Here is a 16,709-nt window from a genome sequence, read left to right as displayed (position 1 = left end):
TTCTGAAGCACTTAGAGGAGAGGAAAGTGATCAGGAACAGTCAGCATGGATTCACCAAGGGCAAGTCATGCCTGACTAACCTAATTGCCTTCTATGACGAGATAACTGGCTCTGTGGATGAGGGGAAAGCAGTGGATGTGTTATTCCTTGACTTTGCAAAGCTTTTGATACAGTCTCCCACAGTATTCTTGCCGCCAAGTTAAAAAAGTATGGGCTGGATGAATGGACTGTAAGGTGGATAGAAAGCTGGCTAGATCGTCGGGCTCAACGGGTAGAGATCAATGGCTCCATGTCTAGCTGGCAACCAGTATCAAGTGGAGTGCCCCAAGGGTCGGTCCTGGGGCTGGTTTTGTTCAATATCTTCATTAATGATCTGGAAGATGGCGTGGATTGCACCCTCAGCAAGTTTGCAGATGACACTAAACTGGGAGGAGTGGTAGATATGCTGGAGGGTAGGGATAGGATACAGAGAGACCTAGACAAATTAGAGGATTGGGACAAAAGAAATCTGATGAGGTTCAACAAGGACAAGTGCAGAGTCCTGCACTTAGGACAGAAGAATACCATGCACTGTTACTGACTAGGGCCCGAATGGCTAGGAAGCCGTTCTACAGAAAAGGACCTAGAGGTTACAGTGGACGAGAAGCTGGAAATGAGTCAACTGTGCCCTTGTTGCCAAGAAGGCGAACAGCATTTTGGGCTGTATAAGTAGAGGCATTGCCAGCAGATCGAGGAACGTGATCGTTCCCCTTTATTTGACATTGGTGAGGCCTCATCTGGAGTACTGTGTCCAGTTTTGGGCCCCACACTACAAGAAGGATGTGGAAAAATTGGAAAGAGTCCAGCGGAGGGCAACAAAAATGATTAGGGGTCTGGAGCACATGACTTATGAGGAGAGGCTGAGGGAACTGGGATTGTTTAGTCTGCAGAAGAGAAGAATGAGGGGGGATTTGATAGCTGCTTTCAACTACCTGAAGGGGGGTTCCAAAGAGGATGGATCTAGACTGTTCTCAGTGGTAGCAGATGACAGAACAAGGAGCAATGGTCTCAAGTTGCAGCGGGGGAGGTCTAGGTTGGATATTAGGAAACACTATTTCACTAGGAGGGTGGTGAAGCACTGGAATGGGTTACCTAGGGAGGTGGTGGAATCTCCATCCTTAGAGGTTTTTAAGATCAAGCTTGACAAAGCCCTGACTGGGATATTTTATTTGGGGATTGGTCCTGCTTTGAGCAGGGGGTTGGACTAGATGACCTCCTGAGGTCCCTTCCAAATGATTCTATGATTCATTAACTAGTGGCAAGGCTTCTGGAAAAGCTGGCATCCCAGCAGAAATCCTCAAGTGCAGGAAAGAGCCTATTACCATATCTTCATCGGCTGCTACTTAAATGCTGGAAAGAGGGTGAGGTACCACAAGAGATGTGTGATACAAACATCATCACTCTGTATAAAAATAAAGATGAAAAGGACTACTGCAACAACTACAGGGGTATCTCACTACTAAATGTGGCAAGAAAAGCTTTAAAAGTAATCTTAGTGCACCTACACCACTGGCAAATCCTGTTTACCCTGAATCACAGAGTGGATTCAGGGCTGGAAGATCAACTATAGACATGATATTTTCTCTGCGTCAACTCCAAGAAAAGTGCAGAAAACAAAACTGACCATTGTACATCCCCTTTGTGGACCTAACCAAACACTTGACACAGTCAGCAGAGCAGGTCTATTTGCAATACTAGAAAAGATAGGATGCCCACCAACCCTGTTAAGTCTTATATGTTCATTCCACAACAGCATGAGAGCAACTGTCCAGTTAGCCAGGTCCAGGTCCAACTGTCCAGGTTAGCCAGCTTTGAGATGAAAAGCAGACTGAAGCAAGGGTGTGTTCTTGCCCCTACACTCTTTGGAATCTTCTTCTTGGTACTCTTGGAACTGTGTATTTAAGGACATGAAAGATGAGGTGTATCTTCACACAAGATCAGATGGGAAACTCTTCAACCTGTCCCAATTTAAGTCAAAGACCAAAATCAAAAAGGTGCTAATCAGGGAACTTCTATTACCTGATGCTGCTGCCCTCATAGCCCACAATGAAGATCTACTACAAGAACTCATGGACCACCTTTCAAGTGCCTGTCAGGCATTTGCTCTCACCATCAGCATTAAGAAAATGGTTGTATCAGGACAGAGGGTTCCACAAGATCTTTCAATTACTTCAAATACAAACCAGTTAGAAGTCCAAAAGTTCAGCTATTTAGGTTCTACAGTGACCACCAACCTCTCACTGGATGAAGAACTAAACATTTGCATTGGAAAGGCTGCCACCACCTTTACTAGACTAACTAAAAGAGCATGGAACAACTCAAAGCTGACCATCAAGACCACAATGCTAGTGTACCAAGCCTGCGTCCTCAGCACTCTCGTGTATGATGGAGAAACATGAACAACTTATGCTCATCAGGAGAAAAGGTTAAACAATTTTCACCTATGCTGTTTATGCCACATACTCAACACCAAATGGCAGGATAAAGTCACCAACGCAGAGGTTCTTCAAAGGGCAAATTTACCAACTGTGACAGCCCTGCTGAAGCAAAGACGACTGCACTGGCTGGGCCATCTGAGTAGGTTGGAAGATGGACAGACGCATAGCCAAGGACATGCTATACGGGGAGCTATCAGAGGGAACAAGAACAGGACGTCCCAAGCTTCGCTATGTGAAGCGAGATATGAAGGAATTTGGAATTGATCCTGGCCAATGGGAAATCTTAGCAAGTGATCATAACAAGTGGCACCATCGTCTCCATCAGGATATCAAAGTCCATGACAGGAGCTGGCTCCTACAGCTTGAAGAGAAAAGAGCCTGTAGGAAGCAAGCAACTTCCAACCAAGATATAGACACTTGCAATAACGGCCAAAGATCATGCAAATCTCAAACTGGACTATTCAGTCACATGAGACATTACAAACCATCTACATCATAGGCTGCAATTCCCACCGTCTCTCGCAGATGAAAGGATGCCAACAAACCTTTCAGATACAGGTTCTGTCATTAATGAGTGTGGGGTGCACTGAACTGGTCAAGCCAGCAGAAATTTACCACCAGCTATCAGTGAGCCCCTAGCTCTCTTGCATGGGGATGCTGTTAGGGTCACAGCACCTAAGCTGCCTGACTCCAGGAGAGGGGTTTCCAGCTGTGAATCGCAAGCAGAGGCAGGTGCCTCCCTCCACCTGGACATAGCCACCTAGCTCGGAGAGAGGGCCAGGGCTTAGAACACACCCTTCTCATTAGCATATCCCAGTGGCTATCTTAGGTGGCTCCTTGCTCAGCGTGCTGACTTTTGTGTTTCCCATTATACCTATCTCCTAGAACTGGAAGGGACCTTGAAAGGTCATCGAGTCTAGTCCCCTGGCTTCACTAGCAGGACCACCTACCGATTTTGCCACAGATCCCTAAATGACCCCCTCAAGGATTGAACTCACAACCCTCGGTTTAGCAGGCCAATGCTCAAACCACTGAGCTGGTTGATTGGGAAGGTTCGGGCCCAAAGGAAGGAACTTGAGAGCCACTGAAAACATTCACATTCCTAACCTGGTTCAGGTCTTCCATTGCAGTCACCTCAAGAAACCTGGACTTACGTCGAACACAGGATATCTCCAGGGAGTGGGCAATGCCATGACCAAGGGATCTCAAACCCAGGCCCACAAGGTTCATGGGAACACCCACCCTCCAACCCTCCACCTGGCAGCCTGCTGGCCATAACTTACCTGGAACCAGGAAGCCCAGCCCCGGGGTGAGGCTCCAGCACTGAGACCCATTTGACGAACTCCCAGAGCAACTGACTGGCCTACTGACCTTACTTAAGCCAGCAGCAGAAACAGGAAGTGGTCTGAACAACTGGATTTCCCCCTGCTCTGGACTCTTGAGCTTCCTGACCCTTCTACAGACTCCCACTCCTGCTTCCCCAGCTTCATTTCCTGGCATCCCAACCCAGCCCAACTCTTGACATCTGACTTGTGGTTCCGGCCTCCAGTTTGTCTCCTGCCTCTGACCCTCCAGTATCCTGACCTCACCTGACTCTAGTTCCTGACTCATGCTTCTGATCCCCAGTTTGTCTCTTGCCTCTGACCTTCTGGTATCCTGACCCCGCCGTCTCTTGACTCCTGTCTCACGAATGTGGACTCTGGCTCTGACCACTCGGTTTGGCATCCCACGACCTGGCTGTGACACTGTTGTCATGGTATTTACCCAAGAGGGGGCATGGAGGGTATCACTGGAAAACTAATAACTCACTGATCAGAAATATTCTTGCATGATGTATGTACAGTAAACCCACAAGGCATTTTATAGCTATATGCTAGAAATAGGTGACTAAAATGTATTTAAACCAGGCATGTCAAGGGGAGTTGATAAACAGGTTTTCTCCAGACAAAGGAAAGTGGCCAACACCTCAAACTAGGTCTGGCCAAATTCCGAGGTTGCAGGAAGACATCATGTGCACTGTAAAAATCACCAGTGGGGAAGAAGACAGCATGGAGTCTACACCAGACAGCACAGCATCCACACCCAGCAGGGAAAAGGAGCTCTGTCTGGGCTTGCTGTTCAAGAATCTATCTCACAGGTTTATGCCGTATGAGGAGAGATTAATAAGACTGGGACTTTACAGCTTGGAAAAGAGATGACTAAGGGGAGATATGATAGAGGTCTATAAAATCATGACAGGTGTGAAGAAAGTAAATAAGGAAGTGTTATTTACTCCTTCTCATAACACAAGAACTGGGGGTCACTAAATGAAATTAATAGGCAGCAGGTTTAAAACAAACAAAAGGAAGTATTTTTTCATACAACGCACAGTCAATCTGTGGAACTCCTTGCCAGAGGATGTTGTGAAGGCCAAGACTATAACAGGGTTCAAAAAAGAAATAGATAAATTCATGGAGGATAGGTCCATCAATGGCTACTAGCCAGGATGGGCAGGGATGGTGTCCCTCGCCTCTGTTTGCCAGAAGCTGAGAATGGGCAACAAGGAATGGATCACTTGATGATTACCTGTTCTGTTCATTCCCTCTGGGGCACCTGACATTCTGTTGGGCTTCCTGTCGGAAGACAGGATACTGGGTTAGATGGACCTTAGGTCTGACTCAGTATGGCCGTTCTTATATTATGATCTGGGAGTTGTGGATCACAACCTCAACATGAATCAGCAATGTGATGCTGTTGCAAAAAAAGCAATTGCAATTTTAGGTTGCATTAACAAAGGCATACCGTGTACTTCATGGGAGGTAACCGTACTGCTCCACTTGCCACTGGTTAGGCCTCAGCTGGTGTACTGTGTCCAATTTTGGTCACTGCTGTATAGAAAGGATGTAGAGAAACTGGAAAGGCTCCAGAGGTGAGCAACAAAGATGATCAAAGGGGTGGAATGCAGCCATACGAGCAAAGGCTGAAGGAACTGGGTAGGTTTGCTTTGGAAAACAGGAGATTAAGGGGGATCATGATAGTGATCTTCAAATACTTGAAAAACTGGCCTAAAATGATGGAGAAAAGTTGTTTTCTCTTGCCACAGGAGGCAGGACAAAAGGCAATGGGGTCAAACTCCAGCACAGCAGATTTAGATTAAATCTCAGGGAAAACTTCCTCACTGTAAGAACAGTAGGACAATGGAACAGACTGGCAGGGCCAGATTTAGGGGAAGGCGATCCAGGAAATAAATTTTTTAAATTTGCTTATATATGGCATCAATAAATACACATTTACAGATCCTAGCATGTAATTTATCATCTTATATGACAGAGTGAAATCATGCATCAAAGTCATGAAATGGGCTACTGATGCAATAAAAAATAAGGTATTCAAAAGATTAACAAATGGACACGTGGCGCCAAAGACGCTTCTCGCCTGGGGCACCATTTGGTCTAAGGCCAGCCCTGCCAGTTGCTGCGGAGGTTGTGAAAGCTCCTTCACAGGAGGCTTACGAAAGGAGGCTGGAGCCATATGTCCTGGACGGTTTAGACCCAACAAATCCTGCATCTTGGCAGGGGGTTAGACTACATGACCCTTGTGGTCCCTTCTAACCTAAGTTTCCTCTAAGGGGGATTGGTCCTGCTTTGAGCAGGTGGTTGGACTAGATGACCTCCTGAGGTCCCTTCCAACTCTGAGATTCTATGATTCTATGATTAAGAGGCATGCCCACATGGCCATGCAGCAACCTATTAAGCGCCATGCAGGCGCTCCGGCTGCAGCAGGAAGAGATGCCTCTCCCTTAGCCCGGACCTGCCGTAGCCGGGAGAGAGGCACGCCTCCTCTGGCCCCAACCCAGCCCAGCCTGGCCCTGCTGCAGCTGGGGGAGAAGCATTTATCCCGTGGCCCCAGCCCAGCCCAGACCTGCCGCGGTGCGGAGAGGCACCTCCCCCCCCAGCCCAGGTGGTGCCATGGTGAGAGAGGGCTGGGGGGAGTCCTCTCTCCCCGCCATAGCCCGAGGGCAGCCTGCACCCCAAACCCCTCATCCCGGCCCCACCCCAGAGCCTGCACCCCCACCAGAGCTCTCACCCCCCCGCACCCGAACCCTCTGCCCCAGCCCTGAGCCCCCTCCCACACTCCGAATACCCCCGCCCCGCCACATGAATTTTGTTACGTGCACCAATATGGAGGTGATGTGGTGCACATAACAAAATTCATTCTGCACATGCGTGTGAAAAATTAGAGGGAACGCTGCTTCTAACCCTATGGTTCTATAGCGATTAAGGCACTCCAAATTGCAAGGCCGGTGGTGACACAACCCCTCACTGGTCTGGGTTGAACCATAATAAATCACAGTATCTACATGGGGAACAAATATTTAATAATGGCTTATTTGATCTAGTAGAGAAAGGTACATCATCCAATGGCTGGAAGTTGAAGCTAGACAAATTCAGACTGGAAATAAGGGGTACATCTTTAAAGATGCAAGTAATTAGCCAGTGGAACTATTTACTATACAGGAGGTCAGACAGATGATCACAGTGGTCCCCTCTAGCCTTGGAATCTATGAATCTACTGGTCACCACTCCTGAAGGGAAGACTTGCAGGACCTAGACAAATTGGAGGATTGGGCCAGAAGAAATCTGATGAGGTTCAACAAGGACAAGTGCAGAGTCCTGCACTTAGGACGGAAGAATCCCATGCACCACTACAGACTGGGGACCGACTGGCTAAGCAGCAGTTCTTCAGAAAGGGGGAGCAGGGGGTTGGACTAGATGACCTCCTGAGGTCTCTTCCAACCCTAATATTCTATGATTCTATGACCCAAACCCAGTCAGGCCTGCTGAGGAATTGGGTAGTACACAGGGGGCTGTAGCCCTGGGCCCAGTCTAAGAGGCGGAGAATCGTGGAATTCAACCCTGAGAATGGTGAAGGAGCGACGCCTGTCACCTGAGGGGGTGCACTTGGAGAGACTAGAGATGGATCAGAGATGGAGTTAGTCTTGAACTATGACAGATGTTTTACTGCCCATGCTAACCCCTTTGATTAATCCTTCAGCCAATTAGTGATCCAGGGGACGGTGTTCAGAGTTTAGCCAAACTAAACTGGCTTTGAGAGTAAGATTTCATAAAACATTTCATACCTTAGTAAAACCCAAGTATGTCTCTTATGTTCCCTTCTGCCTCCAAATTGGTAATCTGACCTATAAAATATATTGTTTATCTGGCAAAACTGATTCTGTACACTGAATGCCATTTATTGCTCAGGGTTATTTTTTCTCTGGAGTGATTTTTTTCTTTTAATACTCATCTCATCATTTTACTAGGGAATCAAAGCTGGTCTTGATGGCTGCTAAATACCAGGATTTCTCCTCCTCCCCCTCCCCCACCCCCACCCCCACCCCCACCCCTACCCCTCAATTTTATTTTTTTTTTTTTTAAGATCAGTGTTTGCTTTTCAACTCTTGTAAGATAAGGGACAGCTGGATAGAACCAGGCTGAGGAACAGAAGAGCTAGGAACCAGACAGAAAAGAGTACCACTTGTAAGTTTCAGCAGAATGAACAAAAATGTATCACTTTAGGTTAGTGATTGTGATTTATGCATGATAATGTTTTAATTAGAGGTTTAGAATGGAATGCATTTAGACAGGAACACAGATGAGGGAGCATGGTAAACTGAGTCTGTGCACAGTTCTGTGACAGCGGATAAAAGATAGGTGATTAACAATAAGAGAGGTCAGAAGAAACATTGGAGGAACAGTGAAACACAGAAGAGACAGAAGATTTGAAGAGTTATCCTGTCCCAGGAGAGGTGATTTGGCCATTTACTTTTCTTGCCTTGACTGTGTTTTCATGTAATAATTCATAGGTGATAATTGCATTGTTTAAACTGGACATAATAAAGGCTAAAATAAACTGTCTAAGCCTGTGATGATCAGGCTCCAGACACTCCAGGGGGAGAACAGAGGGTGTGAACCCCAAAGAATAAGTAATTGAATCAACTGATTGGCTAGAATATTAATGTGCTGTAAATGTGTATCAAGTATGGTCTTTTATCAAAGCCAGTGACACACTGGTGATTAATATCATTGTGAAATATCTGTATTAACGCTACATGAGTAATTGTGGATATGCACTGATATTATGCTTTAAAGTCTGTGACCAAAGGGAGAGATAGCTTTTCTCCCCAGACAGGAGGGAAGGCAGCTAGCTACGTGTCTCCAATGTATATTAAGCGTTATGGAATCAAAATAATGGAAGCCCAATTTACATACAAATCAGCACAGGGATGGGAATTGAACAGGAAGGGAAGAATAACAGGAGGTCAGCCTGACTCTGGGGACAAAACAGTGAGTTTCTGGAGATACATGCAGAAGCAAAAAGCCATGTTGACGTCCATCACAGAGGGGATGATAGGATCCAGCACCCTTTAGCCTATGAAAGCTGACTCTTCTTGGCCTGAAATGCGAGAGCTGCTGGAAACTTGATGTCAGTAACAAGCTGCTGAGGCAAAAATTACAACTTTCTAAAATTAAGTTTTAGTCTCTAAAAAGTGTGTTTTGTTTTGTTTGTAACCAGACCTGTCTTCTATTCTTCCTTAGTATCATGTAAATCTCTGTACTTGGATAATAAACCTATTCTTGTTTATGTTTGGGTGTGACTCCACAGATAAACCAGTGGGCTTGTGTGTGTTGTGTCTCTTTGGAGGTAGTGAACTTGGTCCTTTAGGGGCATGTCCCAGCAAGAGACATGGGAGTGCGTTTCTCACCCAATAGCGGGCAACACAAGCTTTCCCTTCTACTCTCACAGGCCTTGCTTCTCTCCACAGGTTTGTGATTGGCACATTCCAACTCTCATGCCTCCAAGCATCTTTCTGGAGTTTCCAGACCCTGGTCCATTGGAGACTCACGGTATTCAGAGAATTGCTGCTTCCAAAGAAACAGAACATCCTAGTTTACCAGTTCCACCTCTGATCACAGCTCCACTTCACACACAACACTCATACTTGACTTCACTATGAACAAATCTAAGTTTGTTTAAAAAAAGTATAGAGATTCATGTGACTGCCCGTAGAAGTATTACACACAGATTGTTACAGATAGAATAACACACATTCTACAGCATAGGCTTAATTAACAAGATTCTCTCGTCTTGTAGAATATTGCTCACCCAAAATCAGTGCTTGCTTTACAGCCACACTGACTGTGGTCCTTTTTTCACGAGAAAAGTTCACTGTCAGCTTGCCTTCCCCAGTGAAGAATTCAGTGTGGTTCTTTGCCCCCCGAGTCCACCCCTTGTCTTTATTCATAAACACCTACTGCAGTTTGTTTCAACTTCTAAATTTTGCAATCTCTCATTTCACACCTGACTCAGGCAGGAATATCTCCAAGGTATGTCACCTCCTGGTGACTTGACTTAATTCCAAGACCTTAAGAACACTCCTTAAATATCTTCTCAACGTAAGTTTTATAATGGTTATAACGACCAGTTGACCACAGGTTCTCAGTAGAGACCTCACATGCCACCATTCAATGAACTATTATGCATCTATTCAACCCAGGGGAATCCCTTTAAAGCCTCATATGCCCACTGTGCCCTGCTGCAGTTGGTACCAATAACTCCCTGCATCACAGCTGGAACATGTGAACTCAGCAAGGGTCTGCAGGAGTTGGACAATGGCCAAAAATGCATCAGGTTGCTGGAATAAGAGTTTGCTTTTGGGAGAGACACAGCAGCTTTCACCTGGGACTGACAGAGAGACAGAGGGGTTCCATGGCAGATTGGCTGGATGGAACATTGGCTTGGCCAGAATGGACTATGTCCTACCTTTATTTCTCTGGTCAGGCTTACTGGTCCGTAATTGCCAGGATCACTCTTGAGCCATTTTTAAAAATTGGCTTCACATTAGCTACCCTACAGTCGTCTGGTACAGAGGTTGATTTAAGCAATGGGTTACATACCACAGTTAGTAGTTCTGCAATTTCATATTTCAGTGTCTTCAGAACTCTTGGGTAAATATCATCTGGTCCTGGTGATTTACTACTGTTTAATTTATCAATTTGTTCCACAACATCCTTTATTTACACCACAATCTGAGACAGTTCCTCAGATTTGTCACCCAAAAAAATAACTCAGGTGTGGGAATCTCCCCCACATCCTCTTTGGTGAAGACGTATGCAAAGAATTCATTTAGCTTCTTCACAACAGCCTTGTCTTCTTGAGTGTTCCTTTAGAACTTCGATCGTCCAGTGGTCCCACTGATAGTTTGGCAGCTTCCTGCTTCTGATGTACTTTAAAAAATTAGCTTTCCGTTTTTGTCTTTTGCTCTTTGCTCTTCATATTCCTTTATGCCCTGCCTAATTATACTTTTACACTTGACTTGCCAATGTTTAAAGAATGCTTTTTTGCCTCTAAGCACCTTTTGCTCTGTTTTTTAGTCATGGAAGCATATTTTTGGTCCTCTTACTGTTTTTTTTATTTGGGGTATATATTTAGTTTGAGTTTCTATATGGTGTTTTTAATTAGTTTCCATGCTGCTTGCAGGTTTTTCACTCTGGTGACTGTTCCTGTAATTTCCATTTAACTAGCTTCCTCGTTTTTGTATAGCTCCTCTTTTGTGCAGTTAAATGCTACTGTGGTTGGTTTCTTTGGTATTTTCCTCCCCTACATGATGTTAAATTTAATTACATTATGGTCACTATTAGTGAGCAGTTCATAGACTCAGTATGTAAGGCCGGAAGGGACCATCATGATCACCCAGTCTGACACATCCGGCACATCGCAGGTCACAGAACCTTGCCCACCCACTCCTGTAATAGGCCCCAAACCTTTTGTTGAATTATTGAATTCCACAAATCATGACTTAAAAGTCAAGTTACAGAGATTCCACCATTTACACTCGTTTAAACCTGTAAGCGATCTGTGCCCCATGCTGCAGAGGAAGGAGAAAAACCCATGAGGTCTCTGCCAATCTGACCCAGGGGAAAATTCCTTCCCGACCCCAAATATGATGATCAGTTAGACCTGGAGCATGTGGGCAAGACCCACCAGCCAGACAGTGGGAAAGAATTCTCTGTAGTAACTCAGAGCCCTCCCCATGTAATGTCCCATCAGCAGCCATTGGAGATATTTGCTGTTATATTCACCTTTTGGACCAGATCCTCTGCTCCATTTAGGATTAAATCAAGAATTGTCTCCCCCCTTGTGGGTTCCAGGACTAGCAATTCCAAGAAGCAGTCTATTGGAATTATTAATATGAGAAACCACCAAACACTAATTTAACCATAAATTCCTTTATTAAATCCAAAGTCCACTTATACGATTGTTCTAATCACACCTAAAAAGCCTATATAATAAGCAATATACTACATCCAAACAGTAACAAAACATGTGTACATATTTGATCAAGATACTTACAAATGGGCTAAACCTAGGAGTGCTTAGACCCATATTGGTCGGCTCTAATGTGGTCAGGCAGGTATTAGCAATGAGCCAGTTAAGTGTTGACTTTTTATACCCTTTAACAAACAGGTGACATGATTGCTAATTACTGATGTCAGCTAAAAAGCAATTTGAGACAGTTCACCCTTAATTCCAGTCTTAATCAAGATGGGATTTACAACCATCTTTCTTCTCAAGGCCTTTCCTCCCCTCCTCCTTGCTGCCCAACAGTTTTTCCATTGCACCTAAGTTCACATAACTTTAATATGGATGTGTGTAGGACAGGCCATGTTAGCTTATTTTAAAACTAGGACTGTCGATTAATCGCAGTTAAATCACATGATTAACTCAAAAAAATTAATCACATTTAATCGCCGTTTTAATCGCACTGTTAAACAATAGAATACCAACTGAAATTTATTAAATGTTTTCCTACATTTTCATATATATTGTATTGTGTTGATTGAAATCAAATTGTATATTATTTTAAAAACGATAAACAAAAGAAATAGTATTTTTCAATTCACCTCATATAAGTACTGTGGTGCAATCTCTTTGTCAGGAAAGTGCAACTTACAAATGTAGATTTTTTTTTTTTTTTGGGTACATAACTGCACTCAAAACCAAAACCATATAAAACTTCAGAGCCTACAAGCCCACGCAGTCCTACTTCTTGTTCAGCCAATCGCTCAGACAAACAAGTTTGTTTACATTTACAGGAGATAATGCTGCTCTCTTCTTATTTGCAGTGTCAACAGAGAGTGAGAACAGGCATTCACATGGCACTTTTATAGCTGGCATTGCAAGGTATTTATGTGCCAGATATGCTAAACATACCCCTTCATACTTCAGCCACCATTCCAGATGATATGCCCGCATACTTATGATGCTTGTTAAAACAATAATGCGTTCATTACATTTGTGACTGAACTCCTTGGGGGAGAATTGTATGTCTACAGCTCTGTTTTACCTGCATTCTGCCATATATTTCAGGTTATAGCAGTCTTGGATGATGACCCAGCACATGTTGTTCATTTTAAGAACACTTTCACTGCAGATTTGACAAAACGCAAACAAGGTATCAATCTGAGATTTCTAAAGATAGCTACAGCACTCGACCCAAGGTTTAAGAATCTGAAGTGCCTTCCAAAATCTGAGAGGGACAAGGTGTGGAGCATGCTTTCAGAAGTGTTAAAAGAACAACACTCCGATGCAGAAACTACAGAACCTGAACCACCAAAAAAGAAAATCAACCTTCTGCTGGTGGCATCTGATTCAGATAATGAAAATGAACATGCGTCAGGCTGCACTGCTTTGGATTATCAAGCAGAAACCATCATCAACATGGATGCATGTCCCTTGGAATGGTAGCTGAAGCATGAAGGGACAGATTAATCTTGTTGCGACGCCGGCTACAACAGTGCCATGAGAACGTCTGTTCTCACTTTCAGGTAACATTGTAAACAAGAAACAGGCAGCATTATCTCTTGCAAATGTAAACGAACTTGTTTGTCTGAGCAATTGACTGAACAAAAAGTAGAACTGAGTGGACTTGCAAGCTCTAAAATTTTACATTGTTTTATTTCTGAATGCAGTTTTTTTTTTGTACATAATTCTACATTTGTAGTTCAACTTTCATGATAAAAAGATTGCACTACAGTACTTGTATTAGGTGAATTGAAAACATATTTCTTTTGGATTTTTACAATGCAAATACTTGTAATCAAAAGTAAATATAAAGTGAGCACTGTACACTTTGTATTCCGTGTTTTAATTGAAATCAATACATTTGAAAATGTAGAAAACATTCAAAAGTATTTAAATAAATGGTATTCTATTATTAACAGTGCGATTAATCGCGATTAACTTTTTTAATCGTGCAATTAATTGCAAGTAATTTTTAATTGCTTGACAGCAATATTTAAAACAGATTCTCTTTGTTTTATTTAAAACGGTCTGCAGTCATCCCTATAGGTCAAGGCCTTTTTAGAAACATCCCCTTATCTCATTAATTATTCTTTGAACCACACATCCTCCCTACTTCATTCCTTCTGGCCTTATAAATTATAAATGTCTAATTGGCAGCCGGTATCAAGCAGAGTGCCCCAGGGGTCGGTTTTGTTCAACATCTTCATTAATTATCTGGATGATGGGATGGATTGCACCCTCAGCAAGTTCGCAGATAACACTAAGCTGGGGGTAGAGGTAGATATGCTGGAGGGTAAGGATAGGGTCCAGAGTGACCTAGACAAATTGGAGGATTGGGCCAGAAGAAATCTGATGAGGTTCAACAAGGACAAGTGCAGAGTCCTGCACTTAGGACGGAAGAATCCCATGCACCACTACAGGCTGGGGACCGACTGGCTAAGCAGCAGTTCTGCAGAAAAGGACCTGGGGATTACAGTGGACGAGAAGCTGGATATGAGTCAGCAGCGTGCCCTTGTTGACAAGAAGGACAATGGCATATTGGGCTGTATAAGTAGGAGCGTTGCCAGCAGATCGAGGGAAGTGATTATTTCCCCATATTCGGCAATGGTGAGGCGACATCTGGAGTATAGCGTCCGGTTTTGGACCCCCCACTACAGAAAGGATGTGGACAAATTGGAGATAGTCCAGCAGAGGGCAAGGAAAATGATTAGGAGACTGGGACACATGACTTACGAGGAGAGGCTGAGGGAACTGGGGTTATTTAGTCTGCAGAAGAGAGTGAGGGGGGATTTGATAGCAGCCTTCAACTACCTGAAGGGGGTTCCAAAGAGGATGGAGCTCGGCTGTTCTCAGTGGTGGCAGACAACAGAACAAGGAGCAATGGTCTCAAGTTGCAGTAGGGGAGGTCTAGGTTGGATATTAGGAAAAACTATTTCACTAGGAGGGAGGTGAAGCACTGGAATGGGTTACCTAGGGAAGTGGTGGAATCTCCATCCTTAGAGGTTTTTAAGGCCCGGCTTGACAAAGCCCTGGCTGGGATGATTTAGTTGGGGTTGGTCCTGCTTTGAGCAGGGGGTTGAACTAGATGACCTCCTGAGGTCTTTTCCAACCCTCATAACCAATCATAACAACTAACCTAAAGCGATACATATTTATTCCTTCTGATTAAACTTACAGGTGGTACTCTTTTCTGTCTGGTTCCTAGCACTTCTGTTCCTCCTCCTGATTCTATCCAGCCAGGGCCGGCTCCAGGCACCAGGCAACCAAGCACATGCTTGGGGCGGCACCTGGTAAGGGGCAGCCAATCTTGGGGTGGCGGGGGGGGTGCGCATTCCGCAGGGGGGAGTGCTCCGGTGGCACGGAGCGCGGCGGCGCGTCGCTCGGTGGGGGGGGGGGGTGTTCCGGTGGCGCGGTGCTCAGCGGGGGCGGGGGGAGGGGGCGGCGCGGGGCGCAGCGCTCAGCGGGGCGGCGCTTTTTTTTGCTGCTTGGGGCAGCAAAAAAGTTAGAGCCGGCCCTGTATCCAGCTGTCCCTTATCTTACAAGAGTTGAAAAGCAAATACTGATCTTAAAAAAATTGGGGTTGGGGGGGGGGAAGAAATCCTGGCATTTAGCAGCCATCAAGACCAGCTTTGGTTCCCTTGTAGAATGATGAGATGAATATTAAAAGAAAAAATCACTCCAGAGGAAAAATATGATTCTATTATTTTCAAGGCCTTCTTTTTACTTCCTAGTCAGTCTTTCTTTACAAGAGATATTTTTCCTTAACCATACTTAAGGTATCTCTACTTGTTTAATTTCATATTTATCCTACAGTCATTAATGGTGTCTAGAAATTTTATCTCTGCATTCCTTTCTGAGGTGACATGTACCCAGTCAGCATGGGAATACCTGAAATCCCCCATTATTATTGGGTTTTCTGTTTTTGTAGCCTCTCTAATCTCCCTGAGCATTTCACCAGGGCCGTCCCTAGCCATTTGGGGGCTGTGTGGGGCCCCAGGCCTCCCCCCCTCAGGATCTGGGAGGCAGGAGCTGTGGGCACTTTTGGGGGCCCCAGAGGCCCAGAGTGGCCTGGGGGATTAGCGGGGGGCCGGGAGCAGCCCACTCCGCTTCCCTCACCCCAGCCCCAGCCATGTCACTCAGGGGAGGAGGTTTGGGGGAAGGCACACACACTTACCAGAGCAGGGGGTAAGGGTAAGAGGCAGGGCAGAGGGAGTTGTCTGGGGCCCCACACCATCCCTAGGAATGGCCCTGCCCCTTGCCGTGGTCGCAGCCCGCAGGGGGGCTGGCCAGGGGATAGGGCTGGTCACCAGGGCTGGTGCTGCCACGTATGCAGCCCGCAGCTGCCTAGGGCACCGTGAAATTTGGGGCAATTTGGTGCCCCAAATTTCATGGTGCCCTATGCAGCTGCGCATGCCTAAGGACGGCTCTGCATTTCACAATCAAACTCATCATCCTAGTCAGGTGGCTGGTACTATATTCCTACTGCTATGCTCTTTTAATTCAAGCATGGAATTTCTAGCCATAGAGTTTCTATCGTACAGTTTGATTTATTTTAGATTCTTACTATATTTGACTCTGCTTTTGTGACACTGAGCCAGTGAGGGTTAAGCAACTAGCAGGCTGGTTGAACTGAAAATAACCCATAAGGACATGCTAGAAAAGTATTGAAATGGTAAACAGGGCCATTCCTTGTAGACAGTTATCAAAGCCATGTAAAATAGACTAGAGTTCTTAAAATATAGGCCTGTATTGTTAGAGGATTAAGAATAGATACTAATTGTATTTGTCTGTGTTTACATCTTGTTAGAAGTTAAAACTATAACCAGATTAGCTTGCGGATGCTAATTCTCTTTCATGTCTTAATTACATTATATTATGCATGTGGAT

Source organism: Malaclemys terrapin, chromosome 25, assembly GCF_027887155.1.
Source record: "Malaclemys terrapin pileata isolate rMalTer1 chromosome 25, rMalTer1.hap1, whole genome shotgun sequence".
Lineage (NCBI taxonomy): Eukaryota > Metazoa > Chordata > Testudines > Emydidae > Malaclemys > Malaclemys terrapin.
Note: the sequence above shows the minus strand (reverse complement) of the source record.